The sequence below is a fragment of the Pinus tabuliformis genome, chromosome 4_1 (genome assembly GCF_031772625.1).
Source record: "Pinus tabuliformis cultivar Carrire ecotype Pingquan chromosome 4_1, CPIR1, whole genome shotgun sequence".
NCBI lineage: Eukaryota > Viridiplantae > Streptophyta > Pinopsida > Pinales > Pinaceae > Pinus > Pinus tabuliformis.
The window spans coordinates 185,239,594-185,256,107 of record NC_142303.1 but is presented as its reverse complement, the minus strand read 5'-3'; positions in this window follow the sequence as shown (position 1 = coordinate 185,256,107).

The following is a 16,514-nucleotide window of genomic DNA, read 5'->3' as shown; positions in this document are numbered from 1 at the left end:
ACTCTTCTTTATCATATTATTTATCATGGTTTATCATATAATTCCATCTTATAATGATTTATGATCTTATGGAAAAATATTATTTATTCTCCTTTATTTTTAATAAATTGATGATTATGCATGATTTTATCAATGATGGTTTATTAATAAATTGGTTGTAACATTACTCACCATTTTTAGCCTCCAAGATAATTTCCTGATTGAATATTTGATCATTAAATGTGCCAACTCAAAAATTCGCTGGAATAAGAAGTGACAATATTGTGGTTGAGATTCTCGGCAAATGAAGAAGAATCTAGAAAATATGGAACATGGGTTTTGTCCAAAACGGACCAAATTAACTTTAAAATAGAATTTTTTTCCCATTTTCAGCTTGTATTGAGAGAAACATAGGGTTCTTTGAGCATGATTTTCTCAGATTTGTTGTTGCGGTCGTCCTCCAAATCTCAGCTACAAAGCCAAATTCACCTTGCTCTTGTTGAAAGATGGATGGAAATATATTTTCTTGTTGATTAATTGGTTAGAAACAATCAAATTTTGTAATAGAAATCATTTTGTAATTATCTCTATTGTAACTGCTCTCTGCTCTCTCTCTATTTAAATGAAAACAGAGATCAGAGATGCGGAGGGAGAATGGAGGATTCAGAATTAGAGATTCAAGAATGAGGATGGATTCAGAATTATGATTTGAGAATTAGAGATTCAGAATTGAGGATGGTGGAGAGAATGGATAATGGCTGAGAGATGGAGAGATTTCTTGTTGTAATTATACAATTTCTCATCAACTCTCGTTGAGAAGTGATCCACTGTAACTCTGCTTTGATGTTTTAATATAAATCTGGTTGCTGTTCCATCTTTGATCCTGGAGTAATCTCAAGCGGTGTGTACCTGGAGGTTAAGGTCCCAGCCCTAGTGGAACACTCGCTCATGTACCATTATCTTTAGTTTGTGCGTAGTTTTCATTATCAGCTTTGTTCGGTAATCTGATGTGTTTTGTTATTTTACATCACGGTTCTGTTATATTCGATTTATGTTCAACTGAGTAATATCGTTCTCTATGACAGGAATGTCGTATTGTTCATTCTGACTTTGTAACGCATTACTGTTCCTTTAATCATTGATATAACGTTACTGGTCCTTACAGAATGCTATTACTGTTCAATTGTAGAGTAACCGTGTTGTGACATTCATAAGTTGGTATTACTATATTCATCTATGGTTTACATTTAATCATGATTTTTGTTCAACTAACATTGTTGTTTCATTAGGAATTACAATCTTTATTCTTTATAACTGAGATTGATATTTGTGGTATTGAAGTCAGATTACTGTTTCTCTTAATATTAAGGTGTGTCGTGTGTATTTTGGTTCACTGTACATTTATATTTGATCTTAAGTGCTATTTTATATTTCATTTCTAATTAGTTGCCATTCTATTTCTGTTTGTTGTTTGATTTATCCTTAGAGTAAAGGTTGTTATCTGATTCCTGTAGGATACAATTGCTGCATTTATTTCCTTAGACTAAGGTTTTGATGTTCATTACAGATTGCTGTTAATTTAGCTTTGTTGTTGTTCATTTCCATTAATTTAGTGTTGTTGTTCATTTTCAGTAAATTAGCTTTGTTGTTCAATTAGACTTTTCTGTTATCTCTTTCACGCAAGGATTTGTTTTTGTCTTTTAAATGTTATTGCAGTAAGCGTGTTTATTCCATTTCTGTTAGCAGCATTATTGATTTATCATTTTTAGTATGGATTGTAAGATCAACAACTGTAAAGGACATTGGTTATCGCTGCCTAAGTTCTCAGATTATGTATCTTGTTTATGCTTGATTTAATTTATATCAATTAAACAAGGAATGAGTTATTTCTACTGCATCCTTGACTGATAATTGTTGTAGTTTTCTAAGTGAATGATTTAAGTTTCAGAGTGTTAAGTTTCTTTTAATTGTAAGTAGATTTTGTTTCAAGCATTCATTTACTTTTGGATTTTAAGCACTTTACTGCAAAACATTACTCTTGAGTAAATATTCACCTTAGACTGAGTACACTCTTGAAATAAAAAGTCATCCATGGGTTGACAATTAATGTGAAGATAATTAGGAGTTAAAAAGACACCTTTTTATCGCTCAACATTTTGGCGCCATTTTCGAGGAGAGTGTAGCCATTTTTAAAGAGTAGTGTGCATCTAATGAGTACCTGTTAGGAAAGAATTGGGTATTAAAAATGGAAGGTAAGAACCTGCATACAGCGCATGTAAAATCCTTGCTCCCCCACCCGCTTTCCAACAGAATTGTTAAAGAATTTAGGGTACAAATAAATGTTTGAATTTTTGTGTGAATGACTAAAAAAAAAGTAGAAATTTTGAAAACAAATCTCATGATTTCACTCAAGTGGTGATGTAACCACCACCCATTTCACTAACCGATTGACAGGAAAATTTGAAGAAGAAGCCTCGAAGAAACACATGAAGAACATCTTATATTATGGTAAGAAATGGCTCACATTTCTACTTTTGAATTCCCTATCAAAGATCTAGGAGGAGTGGCACAAATGCACATAATTCCCCCATCTTCACTACCAAATTTTCATGGCTTGACAAATGAAGACCCATATAAATTTTTATTTGAGTTCGAAATACTTTGTAGAGGATATGATTATTACACTAACGATCAAAGGTTGAAAGTGTTTCCTCTTACTCTAAAAGGAGCATCTCTCTGATGGTTCATGAGCCTAGGTGGGAACCGCATCCAAACATGGGAGAACATGAAGAACATATTCTTGAAGAAGTACCAAGACTATTGCAAGGCCAATGAAGATATTTTCAATATGATACAAGGGGAAGATGAAATCTTGGAGGACTATGTAGATCGATTTCAATACAACCTTCAAAAATCAAAGCATAAGTATTTGGAAAAAGAGATCTTAAAAACGCTCCTACTCAAAGGAGTCAAAGATGAATTTTTAGAACTCTTAAATCTGATAGGAAAAGGTGATGTTTTTCAGTTGTCATATGATGATGTTTGTGAATTGTACATAAGGTATTCAAGAGGAATCTCCAAGGTTGGTAAGAATTCTAGAGATGCTTGTTATTTCTTTTCCAAATCTGCTACAAGAACAGGAGATATAAGAGCTGAAATCAATGATTTATTTGAAAATTTTAAAAGTGATCTTATTAGCTCACTAAATTCTCAATTGGATATTTTTCAGGTTGAGAAAAATCAAGAATTTGATGAAGTGTTTTGCCCTCATTACTGGAAGAAGCAACCCATAGATATTTGTTCTTCCTTATCTAGGATGGAACTATCATATCAAAGAGATGAGGAAGCTGCAACAAAGTCAAAACCATGGAAATCATGGCCTACAGGTATGGTTCAAAACACTTCTTATCCATTCTCTTACTTGCATAATCCATTATGGAATACTAATGTGTTAGGGAAGCCATGCCAATTTCAATATAACCACCACCAATTTTGTCTACAAGTTTGGCATGGTTCACCTTATGATTGCATGACTACTCTCCCTCATCTTGTAGCCCAAAAAAATTCTCCATATTTTTCACCATCTCTTCCACAACATCCTGCTTGCATATCAAAATCATCCACTCAACCTAATCCACTACATCATCAAAATGCTCTATTCCATACACAATTTCCTGCTCAACTCACTCCACACCCTCACCACAATAAACCAGTACAACATGCTTACAGTGTTGAACTGAAAAATTTACCCACCCTTCCCACCCATTCTATCTCACATGCACCAATGGAGAAAACTTACAATGAGATTCAGAATGTTTCAAATTCAAAAATTGTAGAAACTATGGAAGAAAATGAGGCTTCTTTTAGTATGCATCAACAAGTCATTTTAAAATCTCAAGAACTTCATGATATGATGTCTATGGCAAATCAAGAAAGTAAATGATATATTGAACATTGGTTTCACTCCATCATTTGTTTGCAGCATCACTCCATAATTCAACAATTTTTGACACCATCTTTTCAATGGAAGTTGGCTTCTTATACCCTAATATTCATTAATATGCATTTTTCAAGTTTGGGTATGTGCATACATGAAGCCCTATTTCGAAAATGGTCCCATTGGAAGTACTCTTATACGTAATCATATTCATTTTTCAAATCAAAATAGGTTAGTGTAGAAAATAAAATAAAATAAAAAAGACATAAATAAATACATTTTGTTTTAATGTAAAAATAGTTTTTTTTGTTGCAACATGCTATGGAAATCAACATCGGTGATAAAAAAAATTTCATTTGTATATGTAGATCAATTATAATGGAAATAATAGTTCTACAAACACTCATATTCATTTTTATCACCAATTTGGAAAAAATGCTTGAATATCATATTTTTTAGCTTGTGGGCTTGATGGAATTTCTAAAAACACAGTTGGGATAGTCATGTTTTGAGGGACCAAAAGGGAATATTTTTAAAACCTGTTTCTATCCTAAGTATCCCCTAATGTCTATTTTCTAAGCCAATTTGAATCACTCAATTTGGATTTGAAACGAAAACGTTAGAACCGAAACATTGACACGGTGTCTAGCGGGCTGCTCAGGAACAAAGTTGGGACGGTCGGTTTTTGGAGGCCTAAATGACTGAATTTTTAAAACATATTTCTATGGTAGATTCCCCTATGAATACAGTTTACAATTCAATTTGAATCACTTATTTTTGATATCATATAGGGAAGTTATGATCAAAATACTGACTATCTATCGTAAATCAACACTCTTACAACTCTGTTTTTCTGGTTGTTCCTTACAGTATTTGACCTATCAATTCTTCTTTTCTTCAAAAAAAATTTCTATTGGAGATAAATAAATGAATCTACTTTCATTTCCAATTTGCATCATTCGAATCCGACATCAAACGAAGAATCTATGCTTAAAACATTCACTGTTGTTCTAAGTGGGGTAATCAAAAATGACTCTATTATGCAGGTTGTTCTAACTAAAATTGACATATCGTATCATTGAATTTTTAAAACCTGTTTGTATTGGAGATATACCTTTGAATTATCTCTCATCTGGCTTTTGAATCACTCAATTTGGACGAAAACAAAGAAGTTGTGATTAAAACACTGCTGGTTAGTATGGTCGACCACTGCTCTCTCGCAGGGGACAAATAAACTTTACTTTGTTATTTTCTCAGTGGATTTTTTATACAAAGTAACTAATTGTTGTTTTCTTGCATAATTATTGGATTAGGAGAGCCCGATCACCTCTCTTTCTCCATGATTTAATGTTTTATTGCAGGTAGACACTCGTTTTTTTGCAGGTCCTAGGAAAATAAAGAAGGTCAATTTATGAACGAGTGATTCTCGAAAGAAATTTTAATGAAACAATGGAATTTCATCCAACTCATTACCCAATGGATTCATAATAGAAGAAATGAAGAATTTATTTCCATTTGAATATTCATGTCTTGTCACTGCTACCAAAACATTTTTCAAAGAGATCATTTTTTTTACATAATATCATAGCTGTTATAACTTAATTTATTTATTTACATACTGTTTTTAAATAAAATGTTGTTTCTTTTTTGATTTCTCTTATATTTTGTGTTCAGGTATTGCTTCATTCAAACTGTAACCCATCCTCAGCATCAATACAGTGATCAGCTAATTCATTCTTTTGTTGGGTTGTGTTATATTCTTTCCACGTAGTTAATAGGGGGTTTGAAGGCCACCCGTAACCCCACTTTATGGGGTCCGGGGCAGCGCCCCGGAAAATTTTGGTTTTGGACCATATGTTAGGTTGGGCGGACCCACCTATGGTTTTGTGCATGATTTTCGCACAAGTTTTTTGGACGCGGTGGTTTTCGGTCCATGGTATTGGACGCGATGGTTTTTGGTCCATGGTATTGGATGCTTCGGCATGTATAAATATGTATTGTAACATTGAAAGGAACATAATGAAAAATCAAGCTGGTAGTCCCGGTTTTGGGATCCAGGGAAAAATCTCTGTGCATATGTGTTTTATGGGTTATGCTCTCGCATTGTTTATTTTCTTTGTTTAAGAATTCGTATGCAGGTAATTTCTGTACAGGGTTAAAACCTACATTTGGTATCAGAGCTGTTTTGGCTTCAAGGGGACGCCTTTGTTGCTGAGAGATTTCGCTCGGGCCTGTGGTAGACCCTGTTCAGTGGGAGATCTGCGAGATCGATTCTGGTGGTGAAAGAAGATGGCGAGCAGTGGAAAGATAGAGATTGAGAAGTTCAATGGTCAGAATTTTGAGTTGTGGAAACTCAAGATGGAGGATCTGTTGGTGGATAAAGATCAGTGGATCGCGGTAGATCCGGGTACTAAACCATCGAGAGTGACCAATGAAGAATGGAAGAAGTTGGATCGGAAGGCAAAGAGCACAATACGATTGTGTTTCTTGGATTCAGTATTGCTGAATGTATCAGGGGAAGTTACGGCAAAGGCTTTGTGGGTCAAGTTAGGGACTTTGTACCAATCTAAGTCTCTGGTGAATAAATTGTTCCTGCGGAAAAAGCTGTATAACCTGAGGATGAAAGATGGAGACTCGGTGACAGAGCATCTGAATGCGTTTAATACTGTGGTAAGTCAGTTATTATCTGTTGATATTAAAATTTCAGATGAAGATAAGTGCATCAGTCTGTTGTGTTCTCTACCAGATTCGTGGGATAGTCTGGTTATTGCAATAGGTAGCAATGCAAATGCTTTGCAGTTTGATGAAATAGTCTCAGCCTTGCTGACGGAGGAGATGAGACTGAAAAATATGGACAACCAGAATGGTGATGCCTTGTCTGTACAAGGACGGTCCCAGAAAAGAAACAAAAATAATTCATCGAGTGGGAGATCTAAATCTCCAGGAAAACTGTTATAGACATTTTTGTGCCTTACAGCTCTAAGCATGAAATGTCCATAATCCAAATGATCCAAACCCTAAAAGTGTTGTTCCTACCCCTAGAGGAACAAGGTCAACCAATTACAGCTTCTCCCATAAGTTCTCCATCAGAAACTACTCAAAATTGGTCAAAACTGGATCAGCACACCTAAATGCACTACCAAGGTGCTATGCAGCGCAGGTTGTACACACGGGAAGTGCGTTTCAGTGCACCTAAATACACTGTGAGGGTGCGATGGACAGGAAAAGACAAGTGGCGGAGACAGTTTGCGAGGTGGATGATCATGGAATCTTCCAGAAACTTCTCATGGGACACTTGCCTCTCAAAATCGCCCAAGGATGAGTAAGAGATCAATGAGATCTCCAAGTGGCATCAAGAACTATCAGAGAGAAGACACTAATCAAAAACCCAGAGCTGACTCACACCTCTACAAATATCTATATATAGATCTCTCATCCCAGAGATCCAGAGGTTGGAGGCTGGAATTTTGTACTTTGCAGAGAATTGTTATTGGTTTGAGATTGAGATTAGTACATTGGGTGATTTATGATTTGTTGGAGGAGAGGAAGGGATTCCTTTGCTGGGAGGTAGATGTTGGATCGGAACTCACTTGGTTGTATCTCCTCTTGAACTTTCTTATTCTATCAATAAACTATTTGAGTTTCTCCTACATGTTGTGTATCAATGATGTTTGGTTATATTTGCATGTTTAGCTTAATCTGATCTTGAGCTTTTTATGAATGTATATCTGTATCTTCGTGTAGTTTCTCTCTCTTGTGATCTTGCAGGAATTCGGTGAAGCTGGGCCGGTGAAGGAGCAAGGAGCTGGAAGCCACTGAAGAGAGGAGTGATTGGATCGACAAACTAGCGGAAGACACAGGTTAGTTACATCCTTTCTCCTCATTTACATTCCATAAAGAAGAATACTCAATTAGTTTTCCTTGTTTGTTGCTAAGGCACTATCACACCTTAGAGTGGGATAGGGGCATTCTGAATGGATACTTTTCCCAACAACAAATTTGCGACTCCACTAGGGATCGTATCTTGTTAGTTTATTTGTGTTTCTATTGTTGTTCTTCTCATAAACTCAGGAGTGCCGAATCGAACTGCATTTTCCATTTACAAATGCAAAGTAGAGATCTGCTACTCTAGTCCATTCATTGGGCCTATTTTTATGATCTAAACAGCTGATCCACAAGTGCTCTAACAGCCCTTTGTGATAGATCTTAGTCCTCCTTTAAATCATCCTCCTAATTGTACCTAATTGATAGCTTTTATCCGGCCAAAAACTGTAGATTAAACTGCAAACCGTGACCCAGAACCCAGAGACAATTCTCGTTTCTGCTTCAGCGCAAACTCTGTGAAGAGGTTCTACATTTCAACGCAGGTCCCGAGAGGGCTACCTGCGCTGAAGTTCAGTTTCTCTGTACTGGGGGTGTGCTGATCAGCCTTTGCCTTGTGCAGCTGTGGTTCCCTGCTTCCTTTTGCTCAGTTTTGTCTCTGTTTTTTGCAACCTGTTATCAGTGTGTGTACCTATCTGAAACCCCTTTTCTTTGCCTTAATTCCGCCTCAGTTGTATAAAGAAACTGTATTTGTTTTTGTGTATTTGTTACATCATTTGCAGTTTCCCATTACAAAAGTAAACTAGTCATACTGTCGCCCTTAGATCTAGACCTGTCGTAAGTGTCGTTTTGATCTTAGGAGTGAGTTTGTTTGTTGTTCACAGTTGATTGCGCTTTTACTTTTGTCTTTTGGTTTGAATTTATGAATTTCTAGTGTCGAAACAAGTGTTTACTTCAAAATCATAAGTGTCGTAATCGTCTTTTTGAGTTCAAAAAGAAACTTGTTTGTGTTTTCACTTGAAATCGAATTCAAATTTTGTACAACAGCTTTCTTTTTAGGCATCAATATTAAGAAAGCGAAAACAAATACATGCATTTGTGCATTTGCATATTGATCGTTTGTATGGTTTGATTTAGGAAAACTGCATTTACAGTGTGCTCTATGCTCTTTGAGAAAAGATTGTGTCTTTCTTTTCCCCTTGTATCTAGGATTTTCATTGTTGAAAAGATATAAAAGCTTGCTTATCATCTTTAGACTGCATTTAGGAATTGTATCATACATCTCGTGGTGATCCAAAAAGGCAAACTTCTAAGAAATATCAACCTAAAATAAATTGAATGAACTTAACAACGCTTTGTAACTTAACGCACAACATAGAGGTCTAGGCTAGAGATGTGTTCCGGCGTCGTAAAACTTGGTGACTGTCGATCTCGCTGATGGTTGGGTGATTCCTCCTGAGAGACGATAAGTGCCAGTATGGATTGTGCTCCCACGTACCTTCGAGTATATATTGGGAGACCCCTATAGGCATAAAACCTTTATCCATAGGAAGCCGTGTCGACCACCCTACTGATCGCAATGCACTGAACACAACATTCGGGAAGATTGACCACCCGTACCTTAAAAAGTATTCTGCGGTTTTGCGATTGGTTTGGCACACCCTCTACCTAGATCTCCAGAGCAGTTCCTTTTGGCCTTTTTCAGACTCTATAACGGAAAAATTCCATCCGAGCATTTGTCACTTCAGGCTCGTTGAAACATCGAAGCCGACTAGAGTCATCTTTTGCTTTTTCTCGACTCTTTAAAATTGAAAAAGCAAGTTGTGTCCAAGCGTCGTTAAAATTTATTTTAAACGGAATAATCATCACCATTCCCTCGTTGGTCTTCGAAGTTAGTCTCTTTTCATCGCAAGTTCTTGTAGAATCGCTAGAAAATCTTTTGGATAGACTAGATATGTCTGAACAACCGTCGACATCCAGGACTGTGTCATCTGACACAGCAGCGGTGGAGTCTCCTACTGCTACTCCAACGATGTTCGATGGTATATCATCTGTCCCGGCAAGTTATCAACAACAAGCCGGAGTCCAATCAGAGACTGTTTCGACGACATGGTTAGTTCCTATTTCTTCATCTGGATTATCATCTAGTATTTCTTATGTTGAAACTCAACAAATTGATCCAATGTGTCTTCAAAGGCCAATCTACCCTTTAAGTACTGGATTGCCACCATATGGAGGGCAGTATGCCTTTTCATTGTTACCTCCCAGAGAACAACCATATGGGAGTTTACAACAAAGTTCAGGTCAAACTGGAATTACATCCAGCGGTTGGGTACCAATACTGCCTCAGCAACCAAGGGTTGTATATTCAATGCAACTAGTCCACCCTGTGTCGAATATTCCCACTATACCTGCTATGGTGACTGCGTCGCAAGTACAAGCGCTACCTGTTGTATGTCAACCCCAACAGCCTCAGGTTGCAATACAACAGCCTCTTGTCTCAACGACTCAATCACAACCTCAGGTTAGTGCATCCTTATCTGGAGCGACTCAGGATCAAACAAGTACTGTGACTCCTCATCATGGTCAGTCATCCAGTATTGGTCAACAGCAAATGGTCCAACAACCAAAGCTGGTTCAAACTCAACAACTGCCATTCCAGCAATCATATCAAAAACCTGAGCAACAAGTCTTTGTAAGTAATGGGCAACCACATTTCCAAAGCGGTTATCAACAACCATATTATAGTGGTTATGCCCATCAACCTTGTCAAAGTTGCCAACATCAAATACATTATGCTGGTATGCAAAGACCCATTGCTCAGGCGATTCCATCTTATCCTGGGTATGCTTCGCCTAACCTGAATCAACAGTTTCCCTTTGTAGCAACTCTAGAATTACCAGATCTAAACCGGTTGACGAATGATCCAATTACTTATGCCCCTTGGTGGCCAGCGATTCCGCATAAACTTCCGTCAGATATTCCTAAATTTAATGGAAATCCGGGTGAACATCCGTCGAATCATGTGATGACCTTTCATCTGTGGTGTTCATCAAACACCCTAAACGATGATTCGATTAGGCTTCACCTTTTTCAGAGGACGTTAACTGGTCCGGCAACAAAATGGTATATCGAATTGCCTAGAGCTTCATTCGAAAACTTCAGTACCCTAGCCATAACCTTTTTAACCCATTTTCAATTACCGATAAGCTATGAAACGGGAACGGAACTCCTAACCAACTTCAAACAGACAACGGCCACTCACATATCTGATCATATACATGAGTGGCAACGTCGTCGTAGGATGGTAAAAACATACGTTCCCAATCAGCTATTAGCTGAATGGTTTATCAAGTCCTTACTTCCTACAATCACGGAAGATGTGGCAAAGGGAAGAGTCGTAACGGAAGAGCAAGTCATCGCTCGTGCGCAATATCTGGACTTGGTCTATACTCAGTCTGGCACGCTCTACGACAAAATACCTGACACCCCTAGACCGGAATTCTCAATTCCTCCTCCTCCTAAATCAAACAATGACTCTCACACCGGCGATGGCATGATTGGCACGACAAACGCGAAATCGACAAAGGCTACGTCCAAGAAAGCCCGTAAGATTTCAGATCAAAATGCAAAAGACATACTTCTTGCCTCGGAAGTAAGTGCCATGTCGACCGACAAGGGCAAACAACTGAAGCAACCAGGGGGCAAGAAGAAAAAGAAAGGGAGAAAAAGGAAACCCCCTACGGGGTGTCATATATGCGATGAGGATCATTGGACGAGAGATTGTCCACATATAGCTGAAGTTAAGAAACTCTTTAAGAGTTCAAAAACCTCAACAGTTTTGACTGATCCGTTTCCAAGCCCGGGAACCAAACTGGTTGCTAATCAAAATGCTTCCCGATCCCAAGTGCTTATGTTGTCTATCTCCAAGCAGCAAAATGATGCTTTGACAAGGAATAAAGATTACAGGAATCCACAGCTGTCGAATAACAAGGCTAATGAACAACCTGGTAGTTCGACAACAACTTTGACTGAAGTTGTGCCACCCATCATTCCTGAACCAATGATAAAGTCGCCAAAGGGAGTAGTACACAAATCGACATTTAATCCTAGTGCAAAAGTAGCACAGAATTATAATATAGTAGAGGACTTGGCCCAATCGCCATCCGCTATGTCGACACTTGAGGTACCGCAAAATTGCCCCTCCCAAAAGCAAGCTTTATTATCAGCAATAGGTGGGATTGGCCCAATGGATTCCAATCTTGTGGCCTTTGATCATAAAGGATATGACCCTCAATTACCAACTCAACTAGCTTTCCTTATTCAAGTGAAAACCCTTAACAAAACTGTTCATCGAACAATTATTGATGAGGGGGCATCCACATGTATTATGTCGATGAGTTGCTGGAAAAATTTAGGCTCACCACCCTTGTTGCGATCTTCAACAATGATAAAAGCATTTGATGGACGATCATATACTCCATACGGGATTTTAAGTAACTTGAAAGTTGAACTAGGGGGCAAAACAGTAGAAGTTGATGTTGAAGTAATCAACGGAAACCTCGATTACAACATCCTACTGGGACGGCCCTGGATATATGCCATGGCCGCAGTTGTGTCGACCTACTTCAGGAAGATTGCATTTCCCTTTCAAGGACGAATTACAATCATCGACCAACAAACATTTCTCCCCAACAGTTCACAAGTTACGGGAAGCATTCCAATGATCCATGGAAGCGATCATCCGCTTCAAAATATTGGAATAGGCCTCCTAAAAGACCCTGCCTTAATGGGTACTTTTGCCCTACCACCTCCAAGTAATCTGGCGAAAGTGGCCACAGTGGAAACCTACAAAATGAAATCTTCTATATCTAATGGATTCGGAAGATTCCTAAACATTTTGTCAACATGAATCATCGCCCTAATAGAAATATTGTAGCAATCAATTTTCTTGGCCTGGGGGGCAAACCAAAATCAACACTCATCGAGTGTTTGGATAGATAGGTCTAAGGAAAATGGCACCTCTTCAAATCCTTCATCACTTGTACATTCTACAAATGGAGGAATCATTCAATCAATGGTAATTGACAGGGTGCCATGGAATGATTCCCACCATCGTTACCTTCTCCCGGATTGTGGAGAAGATACTAAAGATGACCTTTATCATCCTTCTGTTTTCGATTTTCTATCAAATACTGTAAATACAGTGGGCTCTGAGGATAGTTCTTTTACTGTGTCAACCTCATTAAAAAATGAAACAAATCCCCTTTCCAAATTTCAAAGGTAAACCTTCATTCCAACCACCAAGTTGAATGCAATGAAGCTTGGGGGGCATGCACCTCGATTTGCGTTATTATGCTGGGGGCATGCAAACTTATCGAGCAGTTTTAGCGTATAGTTCATGCTCGTTAAAAAATAAACATAAAATCGAGCAGTTTTAGTGTATATTTCATGCTCGTTAAAAAATAAACATAAAATCGAGCAGTTTTAGCGCATAGTTCATGCTCGTTAAAAAATAAACATAAAATCGAGCAAATGTTTCAACCCGCGTTTAAGCTCGTTAAAAAATGAACTATCCTCCGGTAAATAACCACCGTGAATGTAACATTATCAGCCATTAAATCCTTGGTCGTGTTTGCACCGTCACCTCCACTTTTCATTTGGCCGATCATTCACCTCCATATGATTGTTTACCCATTTTGAGGAATAGCTGCGAAGAGTGATTTCACTAGCCATCCTTGTGACACTGCCGTGCTTGGAAAATTCCAACCCTTACCTGGAATCAGCTGCTACCCATTTTATCACTCGTTCCTCAAAAGACGAGTCTTCTTTAAGCTCTTTTCATTTGACTCGTAAAATATGAAAAGATTGCCGAGTTTTGGCCTTCCAGCTCGTTAAAGCGACCGGAAGAGCTATCCCTCCTCTAAATTTTAATCTTTTTGGACCTGAGGGATTATTGCACAAAAAGATCGAGCGCTTGTTTTGTTCGGCTCGTTAAAACTATCGAAAATTCATCCCTTCTGTGTTGTTTTATACTTTTTTGGACTTAAGGGATTAGATGACGAAAAAGGACTTTTGGAGTTAACTTTACTTACCTTTTCAAACTCTCTAAAAATGAAAAGGACCAAGTTATCTTTGTCGTTAGACTCGCTAAAAAACATTAATAACGACAAACTTGTCTTTAGACGAGAACGAGTTTCACTATCGCTAGGCTCGTTAAAACATAGCAATGGGTTTCGGGCAAATTATAGAACAAGCATATGTTATCCTCCTCAAGCTTGACAAAAATAAAGAGGTACTGGTCAGCAATGACTGGGGAAAAATTGGGAAGAAACTCAAAGAACCTTTATTGGTAGCAAGTCACTCTTGAACATGACACTTCCACTCCATGCCTGAGTCGGGTTGGGTTGTTTCATTCACCGGTCACATCACCATGGTCTCGCCATACCATCCACCTTTGGGGTAAATGCTACCAATCCATCACATAAGTGTCGCCGATATGTTCAAGAGAAGTCATCCAGAGAAGTCAACCGTGTCCCATCCACTACCATACATTATCCTTCATTCTTTCATGACCGCCACCCCGAACCATATATCATCAAATCGTTTTCACCTCCATTAAAATAATTTGCTCCGTTCCGTGTCATTGATGTGGGATACATCAAGGCCCTCCTTTTACGGATCGCTTCTTGTCGACATCAGCTCATTATCCAAGAAGTTGATCTAGGAACACCCCCTTCAGTACTTTGAAGCTTGCATGCCTCAATGGCACGTTTCTCACTTCCGGCGACAGGTATACATCAATGACCTTCGACCGAAATATTTTGCGTGGTGCTCGACGCCAAGTCCTTTATTCACACCACATGAATTGTACTGCAGTACCTTGAGGGTCATTATCATTATCGGTGATTCCTCTCGCGCTTGTTAACAGTTTACATCATTGACTGGTAATCAAGCGATGTCTTTCCATGTTCGACTTCAAAACATTTCTCACATGGATCGACTTGTACTTAGAGTGAAGATCGGACGAGATTGAAGACCCCGGATCTAGTTTCATCCATCCGGGTTGCGATATATATTCAGAAAAAATAAAGACGTTGACATGTACAGCATTGCAGCACAGATAATCATCCTACCAAAAGGATGATAACTTCATCAAAATCATTAGTCTACCATCAGACGATTGTCTGTCCTGTGTACATAAAAATGAATTTATAAAGCTGAGCATGGGAATGCCCGCCTCAGCTAGATCATGAAAACAATACGAAAAATAATGTATTGTATTGTATCTTATTACAGGTCTCCTCCCAGCATTGAAAGAACTTCGGATCCTCCTAATAAAGCATTTCACCCGATAAACGGCCTCATACATTAGGGGGCAACTGTTATAGACATTTTTGTGCCTTACAGCACTAAGAATGAAATGTCCATAATCCAAAGGATCCAAACCCTAAAAGTGTTGTTCCTACCCCTAGAGGAACAAGGTCAACCAATTACAGCTTCTCCCAGAAGTTCTCCATCAGAAACTACTCAAAATTGGTCAAAACTGGATCAGCGCACCTAAATGCACTACCAGGGTGCTATGCAGCGCAGGTTGTACACACGGGAAGTGCGTTTTAGTGCACCTAAATACACTGTGAGGGTGCGATGGACGGGAAAAGACAAGTGGCATAGACAGTTTGCAAGGTGGATGATCATGGAATCTTCCAGAAACTTCTCATGGGACACTTGCCTCTCAAAATCGCCCAAGGATGAGTAAGAGATCAATGAGATCTCCAAGTGGCATCAAGAACTATCAGAGAGAAGACACTAATCAAAAACCCAGAGCTGACTCACACCTCTACAAATATCTATATATAGATCTCTCATCCCAGAGATCCAGAGGTTGGAGGCTGGAATTTTGTACTTTGCAGAGAATTGTTGTTGGTTTGAGATTGAGATTAGTACATTGGGTGATTTATGCTTTGTTGGAGGAGAGGAAGGGATTCCTTTGTTGGGAGGTAGATGCTAGATCGGAACTCACTTGGTTGTATCTCCTCTTGGACTTTCTTATTCTATCAATAAACTATTTGAGTTTCTCCTACATGCTGTGTATCAATGATGTTTGGTTATATTTGCATGTTTAGCTTAATCTGATCTTGAGCTTTTTATGAATGTATATCTGTATCTTCGTGTAGTTTCTCTCTCTTGTGATCTTGCAGGAATTCGGTGAAGCTGGGTCGGTGAAGGAGCAAGGAGCTGGAAGCCACTAAAGAGAGGAGTGATTGGATCGACAAACTAGCGGAAGACACAGGTTAGTTACATCCTTTCTCCTCATTTACATTCCATAAAGAAGAATACTCAATTAGTTTTCCTTGTTTGTTGTTAAGGCACTATCACACCTTAGAGTGGGATAGGGGCATTCTAAATGGATACTTTTCCCAACAAAAAAAACCTACAAAGGTGGTGTGCTGGAAATGCGGAAAGGAAGGGCACTTCAGAAGGGATTGTAAATCTAAAGCTCCTGATAAAGGAAAGGGATCTGATGATGCTCCTTCTGCAGAGGCGAAAACCACCTCAGATGAAGGTGGGGATGTGTACTTGGCTTCTTCAAGTACACATGTAGATCATGAGGCATGGTTGATTGACTCAGGTGCATCCTTTCACTTCACTCCCCATAGAGAGTGGTTCTACGAGTATGAGAAATACGATGGTGGTGATGTCTTCTTAGGAGATGATAGGAAGGCTAGAATCATTGGTCGGGGAAAACTAAAGTTGAAGTTGCAAGGTGGAAGGG